A 23,189-nucleotide genomic window follows, 5' to 3' on the forward strand; every position below is an offset into this window, starting at 1 on the left:
CATTTATCAAAGTGTGTGAGCATGCCCAGTGTGAGCATTCCATATGTTGAACTCTGCAGCCCACCACATTTGTGGATGAGTGTGAACTTCAACAAATATCACCCGTTTATGGTTGTGTGTTGTGTGTCATGTTGTGTAGTTACTGTACAACTGCTTTGTGTGTGAACACAACAGGATTATACTGTGCCTGCAGTGTTTGCATGGGATACTTTGCATACAGTTGTCAACATCCTTTCACACTGACCTAACACTGTAGTACTGTATAGTGTACTGGTAGTACTTTGACTGTGGTGGACAGTATCCTGGGCTTTAGTGCTATCACTGCTTTACATTTCAATAGTGAGCACAACAGCCTGGTTAGGGGCCAGTTGTGTACATCTGACCATGTTGCATTCTGTTCAGATATGAACTACTTAAAACAGGCTTGTCCAACATTGGTAGTGTATTCCACAACATAAGTGTACATTTGCAAACACTAGCGATGTGCCCTAGTCCATGTCTAATGCTAGTTGGAGAGTGTGTTTGTCCTTCAACACACATTGTAAGTGGAGTTTGCCATGACATATGTCATGGTTAATATACTGTGCCTCTGTCTACCTGTGACATGACAGTGATACCCAGGATAAAGCTACCATTTCCCATCCACTCATCAAGATTTCTATTGAGGAAAATTGATAAGTGACTCTATGGGTAGCCTGTACTGGGAGTTCACTCATGGGTGGGGGTGGCTTCTGTGTTATGGATCATGCAGTACAGCTTGTCCTATGTAAGTCAGTGCTGGGGTTCAGGTCTCTCATGTGCATAGCTCACTGCCATTCAGATTGTACAAGGTGCAGCATGTTTATTGATACCAGCAACACAGGCAACACATGACATCTGTGCAAGCTCTTTGATACTCCTGGTGAGGTACTGTTGGGGACTTTACGGTTGATGGAGGTGTCTGCTGAGGTACATCCCACAGGGGCTATTGTAGTCAATTGTACCGCTGATGGAGGATGACTGCAGAACCACAATGACCTCCCCTTATCTAGATCTGACAACCTTCATGATTAGGTGGGTATATGGTATGTTTCTGTAAACACTACAGCACATGTTTGTCCAATGCAGGATATCTATCACCTTGTGTCCCCAGGTCTCTCTTTACATGTTAACTACATAATGGGTTAACACCTATGTGGTAATTACTGGGCACTTACTGTATATCCACGGGGGTTGACTATACACTTTTCTGCAATTAGCTTGCTGACATGGCTATGGCACCAGTTGTCTGTTTCTATGTGGCCCTTTTGTGGGATGCTTGTGTCAGCTGGTGGATCATATATGGTGAGCAGTTTGTAGTCCTCTGCAAACATGTTCAGACACAGTCCTTCCATGTTTGCCTGTACCTATGGGACATATATACCAGACGAGGGAGATCCCAGGACCAAGCCTTGTGGGATGCCAGTTATATCTGGTTTGTAGTTTGACATGGCTGCAGCATGTCTGACCATGTCTGTTCTGTCCTTGGTCTGGTTTGCAACCCCTCTACTGACATAGGGGTTTAAATTTAAGCTGGTGAGCTTATCTATAATGAACACGTAGGGTATTGTATAGAAGCCTTTGCAAGGTCCAGCTACGCTGTGTGGACCACATTGCCCTCATCAATGACCTTAATGACTGTTTCAATTGAGTCAAACATGTTTAGGGGCAGGATCTGCACTTAAGAAAGCCACACTGGGTAGGGTCCGGTGTCAGTAGGTCCCCAATATCTTTATGTCTGTGGTACATGCTGATCCTTTCCATAGCTGTGCAGACCGAGCTTCTCAGGATTCTGGGGTAGTAGTTTTCAGTATCCATTCAGGCAACACCTTTGTTGAGAAGGACCACTGTTGTTGTACACTGCTCTTTGGGTACATATTCTGTGGTAAGGCTGACATTGAGCAGTAGTGTGATTTGGCATTCCATTCATCTTGGAGTCCATGTTGCACTCAGCCCAGGACACCATCTCATACCATTGCTGCTGTGTGTTTTGCTTTGTAGATGCTGTTTGTTACCTCAGCATCTGCAATGTCAGGGGGCCAGCAGTCTGCTGGGATAGATATTCTGCATTCTGGGGTTGCACTGCACCTGTCAGGATGTATGTTGGCAATATGTGTGTGTGTTTGTGATATTTGTGTGATTCAGAGCATATCTGTGAATTCCCAACACGGTTCCTACCATCAGTTGTGAAAGCCTTGGGATTATCCTTAGTGTCCTGTACAATTTGTATCTTCATAGGTTCATACTAGGCTATCCACCCTAGGGCATTTGTTAGCCTAGCCAGAGTGTGTGTGGCTTTTGCCACCCCTTGCTATGTGAATATTATGGCCATTTATGATTTGCTTTGCTGTGCCTCTGTCTGGACATGACACAGTGAAGACCCCCAGTGTAACTCTACAGTCATCCATCCACTTGTCAAGATTCCTGTTGAAGAGTGTCAGTGAGGGGCTCTGCCTAACATGGAGTGGGATTCTGGTCCAGGGTGTGGGAAGCCTCTGGATTATGTATCTGTTCCCCCAGCACATCCTATTTCATTATTTGTTGAGGTTGACATCTCTCACTCTCACAGCTCCGATGGCTTTGAGTTTTCTGGGGTGGAGCATGTCCATTACTCCTGTGTTGGGCATGGCCTTCTACTACAGGCAGGCAATGCCTCTGTGTAGGCAGTATGTGACTGCATTCAGCTGGGGTGTCTACAGCCAGGCAGCATATGACATGTATTTGAGACCCTTTATCCTCTTGGTGAGGTACCTTTGAGGTCTTTCTAACTGCTGCAGGTGTCAGGTAAGGTACATCCCATATGAGGCATTGTACTACATTATGGGTGTGATAAGAGAACAGTATAGGGGCACAATGACCTCTGTTGACGTAGATGTGAATCCTTTCCTGATACGGTGTCAAATGTAGACAGTCTTCCTAGCCACATTGACAATGTGAGTGTCACATAACAGGTTACTGTCCACTTGTGTCCCTAGGTCCCTGATTACTCCTTCCATACATAATGGTTTACCACCTATGTGGTAATTTGTGGTACCTTGTTTGGTATTTGGTGGGACATTCATACTGTCCAGTGTCTTCAGGATGGCTGGGTGGGGTTCCTGTGTGTGAGAGTGTGGTCTGTAGCATGCTACAGACTGAACAGCAGTCTTGCCTACAGTTAGTTGCACATGGGTGGACTCCAATGCCTTGTGCATTGTCAGTTACCTGGACGTATGGGTGTCTGTGCTGAATATGGATGCTCACCCTCCTTTTATGTTTTGTTCCAGGTTTTGGGGCCATGACACATGATATGTGGTATAACCTGGTAGTGCTGGTGTGCTGTCAGGAGGCTTGCAGCAGGTTTCTGTCACTGCACAGGCATCGATGTTCTCCATACTGGGGATGGCCTTGGGAGCATGCATATTGGGGTTTACACATCTGGCATTGGTCAGCATTACCCTAATGTTTCTTTCCACTTATGTTTTCTAGGGTGGTGGGTTAGTCTTTTCAGCCTTGCCTACAAAAGGCTCTATGGAGGTGGCAAAGGCCTTATCCAATATCCAGACGCCCAGGGGTAACAGGTGCAAGCCATCCCAAGAACAGCTGTATGGCTTGTCAAGCATGACATCCCAAGCAGACAGACATTGGATCCCCTTGGAATGACACCAGTAAGTGTGCCACTTGCTATGACTGATCATTCCGTGTTTGTACTGTGGCATTATTCTTGGTAAGGGTAGGATGCTGCAAATGGTGAGTGTCATACTGGCCTGGACTACATAATCAGAGAGCTCATCTATGTCTCTTTTCATGTAGTCTAGGGAGGTACATCTCAGGTCATTCACACCAGCATGGACTATGACTGCATCATATTTCTACTTGCTTTGGAGTGACCTGCATACTTCTGTTATGTGGCATATTGTGGCAGCCTACAGGCAGCTTACTGTACCCTTTCCCTTGTTCAGTCTGGTGTCTTGGGACAGCAGTGTGTCTGACTATGGAGTCACCTATTACAACTGTATCAGGCATGTTGTTTCTCCTTCTGGCCTGTGACTGTTTGGCACACCAGCTTTGTGTACTATGTGTTGCATGTGCTATGTTTGGAGGTTGTTTGATTGGGTGTCTGCTTTAGAGGCCTCTGTTGGTGTGCTGTGTTTGTAATTTGTACCTCCGGGAATGTTTTTCTGTGTTTATGTGTTTGGTTTGCAGTTGTGATAGGTCTATGTGGGACTGTGTTTGTGGTGTGTGTGGTTACCTTCTCCTCCTGACTAGTTTTGGGACTACTGGGTTGAGGGAGCTGAGCCTCCAGTTTGGATAGATGGTTGCATCTCTCACATATATTTGTATTTCTTGGGTGGAGTTGGGGGTTGTCTGTGTACTTGGGGCAGGTGTAACATTGTCTCAGGATTCACAGATTCAACTTGTTGTGGCTGGCCTTAGTGGATTGTATGTGTGGACATATTTTATTGCCATACTACTGATCAGTGATTACTTCATTGTTTATGTTTGCTCTATCATGTAGTAGCTTCCTCATTCTCTTGCATGGTTTGGTTATGGCTGGTGTCCACTATGCCAGATGCCTGCGTGTATGGCATTGTGTCTTGTTTTAATTTAGGATTGCATAATCCAAGCATTCCTGGCAGTGTTCATGGAATGGCTGTATTACAGGTTCTGAGGCGTGGCCCATATTTTGCACCTGCACAGGACCTTTAATGGATTCCACATCAGTTTGGAGGAGTGCAAATATTGCTTTACACATGTTTTCCACTGTGGTTTTCTGGCCAGGGACTGTGGTCAGGATTTGTATATCCAGTGTGATTACTCTATGGTCTGGTTTTACCAGTGAGCAATACACTTCTCGTCTTGCCATCCAGTACCCATGTTGCTAATTATCACATCCAGTATGCTTACCCCTCTTGTGGGAGTGGTATGTTGTTCCTGGGCCTTTTGGTTTATGGATTCTATGAACTTTTGCCCTACACTGTTGGAGCTAGTATAATGCTCCCAGTCTATGTCTGGGTATTTTCAGTCACCCAATATAATGTGGTTTGGAGGACTTGATATATTCATGTATTCCGGCATAGGCCAGGTGCAGTTCCTGGTGTTGGGACAGTAGTCTGTAGCAGGCTATAAACTGGGGGGCAGTTTTAGCCACTGTTACTTGACCATGGCTAGTCCATGCTGCTTCTTGTTGTGGTACCAACATGGGGGTGTGGTTATCCTTGACAATTCTTGCTAGTCACCCTCCTTTTGTAGCTTGTTTTGAGTCTGTACAGCACAGTATGAGGTGTAACTTGGTAGTGTTAGGGTGCTGTTGTGAGCCTTGACTCAGTTTTCTGTTACAGCACATATATCAACATTCTCCATACTGGGTGAGTTTAGACTGCATGCATCTTGCTGTTTCGACTTATCCCTTATCTTATTCTTATCCCTTCTGATACCTATGGAGATAGGTTTGTGTTTTGAGCCTTACCTATTCAGGGCACACTGAGGGTAACAGCAGCCTTTGCCAGTATCCATACGGCCTGCACTGATAGGTGCACGCCAGTCCTAGCAGTTGGAGCATCATGTCATGCTCAGCATGTCATCACAGACTGGCACACATTGGATCCCCTTTGACTAACTGCAATACTTCAGTCAATTATTGCACTTGATCATCTCATTGTCATATTGTGGCATGATGCTTGGTGAGGGTAGGATGTTAGTCAGGGTCCTCAGGTGTGCATATAGTACATGGTGTTACATTACTTAACACATGGCATTCATGCCTCAGGTGGTGCTGCAGGGCTGCCTCTGTCGGATGCGCATATTACACTTCCCTGTACATGTTTGTGAGCAGGTCATGTCATTGTAGGCATCCATGTTATTATTTGAGTGAGTCAGAGGGGGTATCATTCCCAGGGTTCCTACTGAGCCAGTGTATGTGCTATGCGTTGCCTCTTTGCCAAGGCCAGGGCATACTGGGCACGCCTCCTTCTGCCTACTGGGGCAGGCTCAGGTTGTTCCTCCTCCGAGTTACGCTCTGCCTGTGATGGCCTTGGCAATGGTGGGGGGCTGTTTGGCCCGGACCTATGCTGGTCCTGCTGCAGCTGTTTTCGCAAGATCATATTATGTAGCATAGCACATACCATGACAATTTGGGTACATGTAGTTGGTGTGTACTGCAAGGCTCCACCAGATGTGTCCAGACACTGGAACCGTGAGTTGAGCAGCCCAAACACATGCTGTATTACATTACGTGTTTGTGCGTGTGCCTCATTATGGCGTTCCTGTTCAGGTGTGTGTGTGTTTCTGATGGGTGCCATCAGCCACGGCTCCAGTGCATAACCTGCATCCCCCACTAGGTGTCCATGCGGGATGTCCCCATTGGCAAATGTCTGGTACAGCTGCGTCAAATGCCAGATGTGGGAATCATGGTAGCTCCCAGGACAGCCAGCACACACATTCATTATTATGCCCTGGGCATCACACACGACCTGGCAGTTGATGGAGGGGAAGCCCTTGCGGTTGATGTATGTCCTACCCCGCTCACTGGCTGGTGCTTTGATGTGTATGTGCGTGCAGTCTATTGCACCCACTACCTTAGGGTATTCCGCTATTTGCTGGAAGAGACGCATATTGCTGGCCAATACCTCATGGGCATTGGGGAAATATACATGATCACTGACATGTGCTGACATGGCATCCAGGAACTGGTGCAGTACCCTGGAGGCTGATGCCTGTGATATCCCCATCATATCACCAGTTGGTCTCTGGAAGGTACCTGTTGCTAGTATTCTTAAGCCAACACATACCTTGGTTTCCACTGGGATGGGTTCCCCTCTGTTGGTTCTGTGTGTGAGGCGTGGCCCGCACAGCTCCACTATTTGCTGCAGGAGGTCTCTGTCCACTCTATAGTGCTCTACTATCTCCAGCTCATGTAACCCGTGGTAGGTGACCCTGGGCCTGTACACTCTTCTCCGTCTCCTCACTGTGGGTTGTCTGGCACCATCTGCATTGTCACCACCCTCAGCAAGTTGCCTATGTCTCATTATGACAGCTATGGCAGCCCCTAACATTTCTGCTCTGAGTTCAGCTTTTTCAGTTTTCACTTCTAATAGCTTACTCCTGTCTTGCAGTGTCTCTTGAGAGAAACATCCTGCACTGCTGTTTGCAGAGTTTTAAGTGATGGGCTGGGCTACTATTCTGCCTGTGTAATTGCCTGCTTCTAATTGTTTTCACCTGCTAGCTCCAGTAGTATTCCCTGCTAGCTTCCTACTAAATCTGTTGCTTCCTTTTTCCTTTCTGTTTCCTCAGGGAGGAGCCATGTGCAAACCAGCAGAAACATGCTCACAGTGGCTTACATGCACGCACACGGTTCAGAATCTGCTTATTCGGATTAAAACACGTGCACATCCGCGCAAACAGTGTTAAACATCTCCCAACATGCTCCCACATGCTGAGTCTGCCTTACATGCGCACACTGCCTTACTCGCGCTTCATGGCACGCACACGTGCGCATGCACGCCCAGTAAGAAACTTCGGTGTAGGCAACAGTGTACACCTTCCATTTTTTGACTTTCTCATGCTTATCTAGTGGCACACCTCTTTCCATGATATCTGTCTGACATCTGTCATGTAACTCTAACCTCCAATGAACTGCATTTCTTTCTACCATTCCCCCCTGTGATGTCACCTATCTCCTACTCTGTTCCTCCCCCTTCTGTAACTCTTACACTACTCAGACTGTGCTCATTTGCTATGTGACAGTAGAATTCAGTATCCTAACACTCATTTGCATCAGATTGCCTACTAATGCTTAGTTACATGTCTTAGACTCAGCTTCCCCCCTTAGCAACCACTACATGGTGGCCATGTTGGTTTTGGTGTGCTGGTCCCTGCATTGACATTCCATGTGTTGCATAAAACCCACATTTATGGGTATATAACCTTCGTTTTTATGTTTTATACAGCGCAGCCCATTTGCGCGGGGCTGCGCTGGGTTTAAACATCGGCAATCGCCAAAAATAAAAAATTATATTTTTAATATATTTGCATCAGGTTACTTTGCCAATGGCCACATATTTGGCCATTGGCATGTGGCCTGACACATATGCACCCTTTATTTGGTGCTGACATGGCTCCATTGCAGTTTTTGCAGAAACGTACTCAGTTGTCAACTGAGTACATTTCTGCAGCTAAAATGGCTGTTCTGGGCTTCCTGGATCGCTAATCATCCTCATTTGCATGCTATTCGGCTGCAAGTGAGGTGATTAGCTTATCCATGCCCACTCCGTGTAAGAGACGTTTTAGCTTGTCTCTTACACGGACTTTGGGCTGTTCCTGGATCGCGAAGGCTGCATGGAGTCTTACACTACTCTTAGACTCCGTGCAAGCCTTCGTGAATCCGGCCCTATATATATTTTTTATATATTTATATAAATATATATACATTCTTATGTTTACTTACAAATATATTACATATATACATCTTCCATGCAATTTTAAGCATATTGTTGGTATAATATGTAAAATATATTTGGTATTTGACAGTTTAAAGTGGGTTTTAGAGACGTTGTGTGGTTTTAAGAATTTTATGAACTACAACTTTAAATTTTACAATGCAGTATGGCAATGAATCTGTGATGTCAGCAGAGTAATTAATTTAAATTTGTGGTGTTTTTAATCTCAATGTCTTCTGAGGAAGTTTGCTTCAGTGCAAATGAAAAACATTTTTATTATTGTGCTTAAAGTTTTGTATAATCGTGTTCACTACAAGTAAACCTTGAATTCGAATTTGTTTCCCGCAAGCTGTTTTTGTTTTTTCTTTACTAGTTTCTGTTTGCGTTTGAGTTCTTTAATAATGTACTTGATCCAGAAAGCCAGGTTCTATAATGTATTAGTAAATTTGCACAACTCACCTACATTTTGTTTATTGCTCAGTATTTCATTTATTAGGTTGCACTGTTTGAAACTGTTATGATGATGAGTAAGAAAGTATTTCACTTACCATGTAAGAATTGCTCTTTTAAACAACTTTTGAAATTTTAGCAGACACACCATGGATGATGAGAATATTTTTCTTACTACAAAAATGTCTTAGTGCAGATTGTTCACTGTGTGGTATGTGACTAATTTTATCAATGTTTTAGAAATATAGTCACTATAACACAGTGTATTGCTCTTGAATTTCAAGTAGAGATTTTTTTATACCCGATGACATCCTCACAACTTAAATTGTTAGACAGCACACAGTGAAACTAATGACATTTATTCCTGAAGGTGGCATGTTCCATTCTCTTCATTTTAAAAAATTAAAAAGCTTTGATGTAGACATGGTGCAATATCTTTAGTCAGCCATGATACTCTCCAGTAGGTACAATAATAGATAACTGAATAGAAAAAGTTCAGCGATGCATATAGGTAACATCATTCAGGTGTCTCAGGCTTATTTCACCTTAATGGAACAGTGCGATTGTTCTTCTGTAGAGTAATGAGCAACAGTAGTTCTGGTACACATGTCTGACAGTCATATGCAGAGTTACAGTCACATGATATAATCAGGTAGCTTCCCTAGCTTTGTCCATATCTATACTACAATCACACAAACCAGAAAATCCATCCATTACACAGAAAGCAAATGGAATCTAAGTGAATCAAACACAGGACTACAGAAATGCTTTTTGAAGCAAAAAAGGAACAGAGGAGAACATGGCTCTAGAAAGTGAGAAGTAATTGAAACAAATATAGAAAGGATACAGAGACAGTCATAAACAAGAAAACAGATAAGGTATTAAACATGTTTTTTGCAGTTCTGTGATATATAAGAAATACCACTATTAGCAAATAGGAATATATCATCTCTTCTTTAGATAGTTCATAAGACTCACCTGGAAGTGCTGAATGTAGTTTTGTAGGTATCATCAGAAAAATGACATAGATAGGATAGGTGAAGTTTAAAGAAACGTAAGAACAATGAAGCATGGTTTTCATTAGTAACAACCAAAAAAATCCTCAGCAACCTAAAATGTATAGATTCAAAAAAACAAGTCAGAAGAGGATGGGTCATTATCTAAAACAATTATATTTTTAAAATGAAGCAACAAAATCTTTACACTACTAACAGAGGGATGACTGTGATAAGTGTAGTAAAAATATATGATGCAGCAGAGAAAGTGTAAACTGTAGAGAGAAGCCAATTACTTTAATGCAGAGAATGATGCTGGAAGAGTTAAGCCAGCATAGGCAAGAAGAATTATTTTTGTGAAAAAACAGTAACTGAATTAAACATGGAGCCTTCTTCTGCTGTCAGTACAGATAATGCCCACATGGCATATATAGCTTGAATAATTTTTGGTTGTACTACAAGTTTTCTATACCTGAAAATGTGTCTGATTCTCCTCCTACCTGTAGTCCTTGTTAGGAAAACCTTATGCTGCTTAAATATATTCTTAAATTTAGGCACCACTTTTGATCCTACTACCTTCAGAAATATTATCTAATTATCCACAACACAGTTTCAATGAAATAAGACTTCCTTGAATAGTCCACGAGCAACTTATTTGTCATCCTCAAATTGCATCATCGTAGACTCATAACATTTTTTTGTAAAATATAGTATCCCTTTTGACTTCATAGATTCCCTTAAGGAATATACACCATTTTGGCCATCTTTCCTCAATACTATGTATTTGTCCTTATAAGACTTGTGATTGCTACCAGAAAAAAACAATTCCCTGCTTCTTTCATGTCTGAAACATATTACAGGTATAAAATAAAATATAGAATAAAAAAGAAGCTTTGCTGAAAATACATCAAAGCTCTAAAACGAATGGCAAAACTGACACTTCACACTGTAAATATCCCATAAATGTGGCTAACTTTATCATCATATTTAATATTTTTGAGTAAAACAAGACTTCATGAAATTGTGATCCAGTCAAAGTTGAAGCTATTTAAAGGTGGTAAAAATCATAACTGTATTTCATGACTATAATACTAATGTCTTAACTTCCTTCTCTTTAAATAAAAAAAACCTTTTTCATAGTTTACTGGAGAGATACAGACATTAAACATCACCTGCCTTTAATTCTCCTTCCAATCAAACACATCGTTTGCCAATTACTATAAATCTGAAACCATTTGAACCAGTGAAGACAAGGAAGTGTTTAAGCAATACTTTATTACAATAACCAGAATCAGCTGCATGTGTATGCTCATAAATTCTTCAGTACAGTTCTCTTGAAGTTCTTCCTAAGTAAATGGCTAAACACATCTCATATCTGTAAATTAAAACTCCATATGTAGATTTACAAAAAAAAAAAACAAAAAAAACTGGAGCATCAGTCAATCTTACACCTTAACCTGAATTGGGTTACTCCATGATCAATGTACTTACATCAGTTGCATGCTTTAAACTGATTCATACACTTAACCATATTCAAACATTTAGGTATCAATCTGGACTGAAATTTTAGCACATTAGTCTCCAGTGAGTATGATAGAGACCTAATAGGTAGAAAGTTGGATGACGTCAAGTCAGGCAGGCATACAATTTATAAATTGCATAGAACTGCTGATTTATGGAAGATAGAGTAATTATTAAAAAATATTATTTTGCTATGCTTCTGTTAAAATCTCCATAACATCCTATAGACATCCCATGTCACCAATTATATTTACTCTGGCTATTGAAATATTGTCAGATTCAATTTATAACAATAAAAAAATCAACAGAGTAGATGTTTATGAACAATACAATGCTAAAGTAATGCTATTTGCTGATTACATATTACTAACATTATCTAATACAAAAGAGACATTAGAGGAATTTTATATATGAATTGACAAATTTCACATGACTTCAGGACTCCATTTCAATAAATCAAAATAAAAAATTTTATTTTTCAATAAAAAAAGAACTGCAGACTAAGGGGGATCAATCATAGGGAAACAAGAATCTACCTTAAATATCTAGGAATTGAGTTATGCAAGGATAATAATGATTTAGTCTCAAAAAACTACAATAATATCATCAGTACAATTAAAATCTCTGTGAAAAATGGAACAAAATAATATTAACATTTGAAGATAAACTACAGTTAATAAAAATGCTATTACTGCCCAAGATCCTATATATATAGCATTGGCAATACAACTGTTACTAGAAAGGCATATACTTAAATAAATTCATGCCTAATAAATTTTTTATGGTTTCCCAAAAGAAACAGAGTAACTTTAATACATCATATCAGACCATGGAATCAGGGAGGATTAAACTTTCCTGATATAGAAACATATATAAAAGCATCAATATCTAAAACAATTTCAGATTAGATAAGTCCAAATTACTCTGCAAACTGGAAAGATTTACTAACTGTAATATCAATAAATGAATTTGATTTACAAAAAAAAATTCAAATAACAGATAAAAACAATTTGCCATGGCACATATGCATTAATATGCAATATAATGTAACTAAACCCACTAAAACTCGTATGATTCATTATTACATTGACTCATTTAGGAAAATTATTAATGCAAATATAGATTTAAAAATCTGGTTTGATCTTTTAACACCATTTATAGTCACAAAGAACTTTCCACATGAAATATATAGAGAAATTATTAATTCCTGGGAACAGAAAAGATTTATTTGTTGGCTCCAATGTATCAAAGAACTAAAAGTTTTAGATATGCAAGTAATAAAAACAACATACAAAATTCCACAACAGGACTGGCTAACTTTGCAGAGTATTCTGTCATATTCTCAAGACTTTTTAAAATAATTAACAATTCTTCATTTAAAGAAATGCCTAAATTTATGAAATACATATATGAAATCATATATAATGACTTTGACATGGGAAACAGTATTTCAACATTTTAGAAAATATTGATAAACTATAAAATAACACCCAAAACCTCATACTGGAAATATATAACAAAAGGGCACTCAATGCAGTTAGTTGAATATATTAAAACAAATATTTTATTATCGATAAAATATACATCTTTACATAATACTGGAAAGATTTTAATAGGAAATGCTTGCACAGAGCATTCTTAACCCCAGACAGAATCAGTAAAATTAGTTCTTCCGTAAAAGGCATATGTTGGAGATGTGAGCAAGTACACAATGCAGATTGGAACCACATTTTCTTTGATTGTGCTAAAATTAAGCCTTTTTGGAATGGTATTAATAACTTTCTACAAGCTTTATTTAATGAATCATTTTATTTAACCAAAGCTGTTGTATTTTTAAATGTGAACGAAGGTCCTCATTTGAATAGGTCAAACATGTATCTAGTATGGACTATACTTGCAATTTCAAGGAAGTGTATAACAAAAAGATGGAATACAAACACAATACCAACTTTAGAAGACTTCTACAGCCTACTGAAGACCACAGCATTATTGGAAATTAAAACTAAAGAACTAACAATTTATCCAAAACCATTTATTAACAACCCTTGGGGAAAAGTCTTATCGTTGATTGACACTATACAATAATTGATCAGACACACTGATAATGGATTATACATACTTATAAAGTAACTTTATTCATTAAGATCTGTTATAGTATCAGGCTAATGTAAATAGTGTACATAGTTATTTAAGATGTTACGTATAAATGCTATGGAATTCATTCAAATGTATTTGAAAAATAAAAAGAAATTTGAGGAAAAAAAAGATCCTGTAGACAAAGCAAGAAAAGTAATAAAAACAAAAAAAAAATGAAGATTCTAAGACATTTCCCCTAGCAACTTTGGAAATATAGGCAACAAAGTACAGTTGTGTAAGTTGAACTTACCATAACAGTAGATGATCTCTGCTGCAGTAACCTTAGCTGTATGTGCTATTTCCTGCCAAAGATATAACAACTGGCCAGCTTCTAAAGCTTCAGGGCACCTTCCATACAATTAAACTTTCCGGCAAAGAAGTCTTTTACAGGATAAAAGTACTAACCATGAGAACAAACTCTGTTTCTATGTAATATTTACAATGTGAAGAAACATTTTTTGCTGTTCTTTTTCTGTACATATTATACATAGTTCTGTAAGATGAGATGCATCTGTAAACATTACTACATGCATGAGCTACCTATGCAAGCCTTATAGGGATGCAGGTAATAACATTTTAAGAGCTGTATGTGTGGATTCATGTCTGTGCTGAATGTGCATTTGCAAAGTTAAGTTACTGAGACTGTGGATAAGCGACTGCGAGTGAACAGCTCATAGGTATTATGGAGATACAAAGTTGTTTCAGTGTTTGTGTTTTTCTGCACTAAGGATTAAGAAGCTGGAAACATTCTATTTATTTTCTTTCTTTTAAGTTATTTTCATCCTTGAGTGCTGTTATTTAATTATTGCTCTGATACAAACTTAATCTTATTTTTCTGCCATGTGCTGCAGTACTTGCTTGGTCCTTTCTGAACTTATTGCTTTGTATAATTAATCCTGTTGTAATCTATGATAAATAGTTTACTTCAATTCAGATTTAGTTTTATTTTTCTAATACTTTTATTTTATGTAATTTTATTTTACAAAACTTTAATACTGTTTGACTTTCACATCTGTGATCCTTCATTAAAGAATCGTTTATTGAGCTTCTTTGTACAAAACATAATGTCCCTTATCACAATTCCATTCTGTTTTAGACTTCGCTTTATCTTTACACTGTTCAACACACATAAGTTATTATAGCAATAACCGATGAAGAGGGTGTGGCATATTGAAGCTTTACCCATGGTTGGTGGGGTTTAATGATGACGGGAAAGACTGAGGGCTGGATTCACAATGGTTTGCATGGAGTCTAAGAGTAGAGTAAGACTCCATGCAGCCATCATGTCTGACGAGCGATCCACAAACAGCCTGTAGGGGCGTGTAAGAAAGCTCCTAAAACAGCTCTTACATGGACAGGGTTTGGAAATGCAAATTACCTCACTTGCAGCCAAAAGGCATGCAAATGAGGTAAATTTGTGATCCAGGAAGCACAAACCTGTCCGTATAGGAGCCGTGTTAGCTGCAGAAATGTACTCAGTTGACAACTGAGTACCGTTCTGCAAATAGCACAATGGAGCCTTGTCAGCTCCAAATAAAGGTTGCATATGTTCCAGGAAGCATGCCAATGGCCAAATATGTGGCCACTGGTGACGTACCCACATGCAAAATTAAAATAAAAATGTTTATTTTTTTCGGCCGATGTTTAAACGTAGCGCAGCGCAAACGGGCTGCGCTGCAAAAAAACAGAAAAATAAAAATTTAATGAAAACCATCAATTTACAATGTAAAGGAATAGCAGGCTGAAAACAACATGGCCACCAAGTAGGGGTTGCTAAGGGGGGAAGCTCAGTGTAAGACATGTAACTAAGCATTAGTAGGCAATCCTATGTAAATGAGTATTAGGATACTGAATCGCACTTTTACATAGCAAATGAACACATTCCCTGGAGTGTAGGAGTAGGATAAGGGGAGTAACAGAGTAGGAGATAGGTGACATCACAGGGGGGGTATGTATGAAAGAAGTGAAGCTCATTGGAACAGAGTGGCATGTGAAAGCTGTCAGTTATACATCTTGGAAAGAGGTGTGTCAACATGTAGACAAGAGAAAGCCAAGAAATGGAAGGTGTACACTGTGGATAACACCAACGTTTCTTGTTGAGCGTGCATGCACGCTTGTGCATGCTGGGAAGCCCGAGTAAGATGGAGTGCGCGCGTGTAAACGTGAGTGTGCACGTTTAAGCCGGAGTAAGCATGTATAAGGCTGTTTAAAGAGTTATAAGCACGTTTGCGCTGGTGTGCGCGCATTTTAACCCGAATAAGCAAGTTGTAGTCCATCTAAGTATGTGTGCCCGTGTTAGCTGCTGTGCGCGTGTTTGCCCTTGTATGCGTGTCGCTCCCCCGAGGAAACAGACAGGAAAAAGGAAGCACAACAAATTGTAGGAAGTTACAAGGGAATACAAGCAGAGCTAGCAGGTGAAAACAATCAGAATCAGGCAATTACACAGGCAGAACAGTAGCCCAGCCCAGCACTGAAAACTCTGCAAACAACAGTGCAGTATGTGTCTCTCAAGAGACACTGCACCACTGGAGTAAGCTACTAGAAGTGAAAACTGAAAAGCTTCACTCAGACAAAAAATGCTAGGGGCTGCCATAGCTGTTATAAGGTAACATATGCAACATGCTGAGGGTGGTGACAATGCAAATGCTGCCGGACAACCCACAGTGAGGAGACGGAGAAGAGTGTACAGGCCCAGGGTCACCTACCAGGGGTTACATGAGCTGGAGATAGTGGAGCGCTATAGAGTGGACAGAGACCTCCTACAGCAAATTGTTGAGCTGCGCAGGCCACACCTCACACACAGAACCAACAGAGGGGAACCCATCCCAGTGGAAGCCAAGGTATGTGTTGGCCTAAGAATACTAGCAACAGGTACCTTCCAGAGACCAACCGGTGATATGATGGGGATATCACAGGCATCAGCATCCAGGGCACTGCACCAGTTCCTGGATGCCATGTCAGCACATGTCGGTGATCATGTATATTTCCCCAATTCCCGTGAGGTATTGGCCAGCAATATGCATCTCTTCCAGCAAATAGCAGAATACCCTGAGGTAGTGGGTGCAATAGACTGCACGCATTTATGCATCAAAGCACCAGTCGGTGAGCGGGGCGGGCTTACATTAACCGCAAGGGCTTCCCCTCCTTCAACTGCCAGGTTGTGTGTGATGCCCAGGGCATAATAATGAATGTGTGTGCTGGCTGCCCTGGAAGCTACCATGATTCCCATATCTGGCATCTGATGCAGCTGTACCAGACATTTGCCAATGGGGACATCCCACATGGTCACCTATTGGGGGATGCTGGCTATGCACTGGAGCCGTGGCTGATGACACCCATCAGAAACGCACACACACCTGAACAGGAACGCCATAATGAGGCACACACACAAATACGTAATGTAATACAGTGTGTGTTTGGGCTGTTCAAGTCACGGTTTCGGTGCCTGGACACATCTAGTGGAGCCTTGCAGTACTCACCAACTACATGTACCCAAATTGTCATGGTATGCGCTATGCTACATAATATGATTCTGCGAAAACAGCTGCAGCAGGACCAGCATAGGCCCGGCCCAAACAGCCCCCCACCATTGCCAAGGCCATCACAGGCAGAGCGTGACTCGGAGGAGGAACAACCTGAGCCTGCTCCAGTAGGCAGAAGGAGGCGTGCCCAGTATGCCTTGGCCTTGGCAAAGAGGCAACACATAGCACATACACTGGTGCAGTAGGAACCCTGGAAATGATACCTCTCTCTGACTCACACATATAGTAAAAGGGATGCCTAAGTTGACACAACCTGCTTTCAAACATGTACAGGGAGTGTAGTATGTGCATCCAACATAGGCAGCCCTGCAGCACCACTTGAGGCATGATTGCCATGTGTTAAGCAATGTAACACCAGGTAGTATATGCAAACTTGATGACCCATGAGTAACATCCCACCCTCACCAAGCATGATGCCACAATATGAAGACAAGATGATCAATTACAACAATTGGCTTAAGTATTGTTGTTAGTCAAAGGGGATCCAATGCCTGTCAACCTGGGATGACATGCTGAGCAAGACATGATGCTCCACTAGGGATGGCTTGCACCTATCACCCCTGGCCTTTTGGATACTGGCAAAGGCTGTTGTCACCCCCATAGTGCCTTGAATAGGTAAGGCTCAAAACACAAACCCACCTCCATAGTATCACAAGGGATACGAAACTAGAAGTAATGCTACCCAATGCCAGAAGTCTAAACTGCAAGATGCATGCAGTCCAAACTCTCCTCAGCATGGAGAATGTTGATATCTGTGCAGTAACAGAAACCTGGTTCAAGGCTCCCAAGAGCACCCTAGCACTACCAGGTTACACCTCATACCATGCTTTACAGCCCCAAAACATGGAACAAACTACAAAAGGAGGGTGAGTATCAATAATTGTCAAGGATACCCACACCCCCAGGTTGGTGCCACAGCATGAAGCAGCACAGACTATCCACATGCAAGTAACAGTGGCTAAAACCGCCTCCCAGTTCGTAGCCTGCTACAGACCACCCACCTAAATCCAGGAACCCCACTTGGCCTACTTGAGAACACATGAAAATATGAAGGTCTCTCCAAACAACATTATATTGGGCGACTGCAACTACCCAGACATAGACTGGGAGCATTATTCTAGCTCCAACAGCCTAGGCCAAAGGTTCCTAGACTTCATAAACCAAAATGCTATGGAACAACTTGTCACCACTCCCACAAGAGGGGTAAACATACTGGACCTGATAATCACCAACATGGGGACTCTATGGCCAAGACGAGAAGTGTATCCCTCACTGGTAAGATCAGACCATACAGTAATCTCACTGGATATTCACATCCTGACCCCAGTCCCTGGCCAGAAAACCACAGTGAAAAACATGTGTAAAGCAAATTATGCACTCCTCCAAACGGAGGTGGAATCCATTAAAGCCCTTGTGCCTGTGGAAAATATGGCCCAGACCTCAGAACCCTTTATGAATGCATTCTATGAACACCTTCAGGAATGCATAGATTATGCAATCCCAAATAAAACCAAGACCCAATCCTCCAAAGGCAGGCATCCTGTCTGGTGGACCCCAGTCATTAACAAACCATGCAAGAGAAGGAGGAAGCTACTACATGATAGAGCAAAACCCAAAAATAGATGGCATCACTGATCAGTATTATGACAAAAAACTATGTCCACACATAAAATCCTCTGTGGCCAGCTATGAGATAGAAATTGTACAGGACACTAAGGATAATTACAAGGCTTTCTTTACTGATGGTAGGAACCTGGGTGGGAATTCCCAGATATGCTCAGAATTAGTCCAAAATGACAAACAATATACCAAACCCACAGACATTGCCAACATCCGACCTGACAGGTTCAGTGCAAACTTCTCCCCACCCCCCACCAAAAGGCCAAATATCTATCCCAGCAGAGTGCTGGCCCCCTGACATCGCAGATGCTCAGGTAACAGCCAGCGTCCCTAAAGCAAAACACACAGCATCAATGGGACCAGATGGTGTCCCGGGCTGCATCCAACATGAAGTCCAAGAAGAACTGAACACCAAATAAAACTACTGCTCAATCTCAGCCTTACCACAGGATATGTACCCAAACAGCAGTGTACAGCAACAGTGGTCCCTCTCCACAAAGGTGGTACCTGAATGGATCATGCAAACTATCACCCCAGAATCCTGACTAGCATGGTCTGCAAAGCTATGGAAAGGATCATCATGGACCTCAGAAACTGGACCATACCCAGTGTGGCTTTCTTAAGGGCAGATCCTGCCCCTTAAACCTGGTTGAGTCATTTGAAACAGTCACCAAGGCCATTGATGAGGGGAAGGTGGTCCACACAGCCTACCTGGACCTTGCAAAAGTCTTCCATACAATACCCCATGTGGTCATTATAGATAAGCTCACCAGCTTAAATATGAACCCCTATGTCACTAGATGGGTTGAAAACTGGCTCAAGGACAGAACTGACATGGTCAGAAATGCTGGAGCCATGTCAGAGTCCAACCCAGCTACAACTGGCATCCCGCAAGGCTCGGTCCTGGGACCCCCCTGTTTGGTATATATTTCTCGGAGGTACAGGCCAACATGGAAGGACTGTGTCTGAACAAGTTTGCAGATGACTACAAACTGGGTGCTATATCTGACCCTCCAGCTGACACAAGCATCCTACAAAAGGGCCTCATAGAAACAGACAACTGGTGCCACAGCCATGTCATCAAGCTAAACACAAAAAAGTGTATAGTTATCCCCTTTGGAAAAACAGTAAGTGCCCACCAATTACCACATAGGTGGTAACCCATTAAGTACAGAAGAAGTAATAAGAGACCTGGGGACACAAGTTGATAGAAATCTTGCATTTGACAACCATGTGGCTGTAGTGGTTATAAAAACATTTCATATACTCACCTAATCATGAAGGTATTCACATCTAGATCAGGGGAGGTCATCGTGCCTCTTCAGTCATCCTTCATCAGGCTCACAATTGAGTACAATGCCCCTTGTGGGATGTACCTTAGCAGACACCTCCAGCAACTGGAAAGACCCCAAATCTGCCTGATCAAACAAACTGCAGCTCTACACAGTGGCATACTGCCTGCCCAGAGGCGATCTGTGCCTGATGTATAAAGCCATGTCCAACCAGGAATCAATGCACATGCTGCACCTTGTAAAATCTGAATCCCATTGAGCTATGCACATGAGAGACCTGAACCTCAGCACTGAAATAATTAGGACATGCTGTAGTGATTGATCCATAACCCAGACGCTCCCTCCACACTTGAGTAAATTCACAGTCCAGGTTAGCCAGAGAGTCCCTCATTGACTCTCTTCAAGAGGAATCTTGATGAGTGGATGGCAGATTGTAGGTTTACCCTGGGTATCACTTTTATGTCACAGTTAGACAGAGGCACAGTATACTAACCTTGAAAAATGTCATGGCAAACTCCAGTTAAAATGTGTGTTGAAGGACAAACACACTCTGACTAAGATTAGAAATTTCCCTAGGGCACATAGCCTAGTGTTTGTCAATGTCCACCCAAGTTGCGGAATACACTAGTAATGTTGGACAAGCCTGGTTTAAGTAGGCCATAGCTGAACAAAATGCAACATGGTCATACCTTAGTCTGGTGTACTCAGTATGAATATTTAAAGCAGTGATGGGACTTAAACCCAGGATACTGTGCACCAGAGTGAAAGGACTGAACCACTACACTATGACAATATTACAGTGTTTTGTCACTATGAAAGAATGTTGACAAGTGTATGCAAACTGTCCCATGGAAACCCTGCAGGTACAGCATAATCCCTGTTGGGTTCAGACACAAAGCAGTTGGGCAGTAAGAACACAACATGACTTCCAACATACACACTATAAATGTCAAATATTGTTCAAGTTCACACACAACCACAAATGTAGTGGACCTCAGATCTCAACATATGGAAAGGTCACACTGGGCATGCTCACACACTTTGATAAATGAGACATATGTCAGGCAACAGACCATGGAAAGCCTGAACTGGGCATGCTCACACACTTAGGCCATGTCTCAGTATAGCAATCGGACACACATATCTGGCATTTGCATGTGTTAAGCCAGGAACCTCCCACAATACAGCAATCTGCCCAGTGCACACAGTTAAATGACAACAGAGACATAAGTAATATACTGGAACCCTGCCATGATCAAACATCTTCCACATATACACAAGTTGTTCATAGAAACAGGGAAAGCTACGGCAATAAAGACCTGCAAACAGTTTATCAGCAACAAATATTGTGTATCCCAAACATAAGCATATGGGTGCAGAGGTCGATACTAGGCTGTTTGCCCTAGGGAATACATAAGCCTAGCCAGAGTGTATTTGGCGTCTGCCTCCCCAGTACTCTAGCCTACTGTGCCTCTGTAAAGTAGGTCACAGAAGGCACCGTTTAAGGCTAGTTTGCTGTGCCTCCGTCAAGCAGGGACACAGTGGAGATCCCAGGGGTTGAATTTGCAATGTCACATCCATGTGGCTGGAGTTTGCTGGAAGAGGGTTGGCGAGGGGCTATGTCTAACATTAATTGGGATTCAATTCCAGACTGAGGGGAGCCTTATCTGTAGTGTCTGGGCAATTTCACTGTCAAAACTTGCAAGTGATGATTTTGAGGGACTGAAGTGTCCTGCCAATACTGTTCAGAGATGTCCTCCCTCTGTGTCATATTGCTCTGTTATGTATTAGCTCACTCCTTCTGTTGTACAGCTTATATATGGCTGGTGTCAACCAGACAGGTCTCCTGTTGTGGAGAAGTCTTGGTTTTATTTGGGATAGCATGATCAATGAAAACCTGCAGGTGCTCATAGAATGCATTTGTAAAGGAATCTGCAGATTGGGCTGTATAATCCTCCAGCACAGGGCCTTTGAGGTATTCCACCCCAGTCTTCACAAGTGCAAAGCCTGCTTTTGAGAAATACTTTGTTAGCAGTGATTTCCTTGCCTGGGGGTGGGGATGGGATATGGACATCCAGGGAAAGTTGGTTATGGTCATATCTTAACAATGGTGGTCTACCTCTGGTGTGGAACATAGAGTCCCCATGTTGGTGATGATCAAGTCCAATATGTATTCCCCCTTGTGGCTGTGGTGACTGGTTCTGCCATAGCACATGGATTCACAAATTTTAGTGGCTGTAGGGTGATGTTGTTGAGGCCTGAGTAGTTCCTACAGTCAATATTCCTATACCTGAAGTTAACCACTGTAATGGCGTATGTGAACACCTTCATATCCTACACTGTTCCCAGGGAAGCCAAGTGTGGTTCCTGGATATGGGGGGGGGGGGTGGTCTGAACTACACACCAAACCAAAAGGCAGTTTTGCACAATGGTAGTTGTATATGTATGGCCTGTCATGCTTAGTGCAGTGGTAACAACCCAGATGTGTGTGTATCTGTGATGTATATGGATACACTCCCTGGCTGTGTTGTGTGTTACAAGTCCTGTGTTCACAAAACATGGTATAAAACATAACCAGGCAGTGCTGATGTGCATATGTGACCCTGAACTAGGCGTCTGTTAATGCATATATATTGTTATCCCCCATACTGAGGGATAGTAATAGATGTACATACCTCTTTGTAACAACTCATGTCAGCACCCTATAGATACTGCAGGAGAAGAAAAGCCACCCAGTAATGCAAATAGCGCACTGCGCTAATGCATCTTTCTCAAGTGGCATAACATAGTGAGGTAGGGGGTTGAATCCTGCAATTGCGCAGTGTGTGTTGGGGGGGCAGGGTGTGTGCAATTCTCTTTGAAAGAAATGTCCCTTTTGACAACTGGAATAACACACTACATGTACATTCCTCTTTGTAAAGACTGATGATGTCAGCACCCTCTAAGTACATCAGGAGAAGAACAAACACCCAGTAATGTGAATAACGCGCTGCGCTAATGCGTCTCTTTCAAGTGTCATAACATAGTTAGGTAGGGATTTGAATCCTGAAAATGTAAAGTGTTTGTGTGTGTGTTGGGGGGTGTGTGAATGTGTGCAATTCTCTTTGAAAGAAATGTCCCTTTTGACAACTGGAATGACACACTATATGATGTACATTCCTCTTTGTAAAGACTGATGATGTCAGCACCCTATAAGAA

The sequence above is a fragment of the Protopterus annectens genome, chromosome 6.part0 (genome assembly GCF_019279795.1).
Source record: "Protopterus annectens isolate FY-2018-M chromosome 6.part0, PAN1.0, whole genome shotgun sequence".
NCBI lineage: Eukaryota > Metazoa > Chordata > Ceratodontiformes > Protopteridae > Protopterus > Protopterus annectens.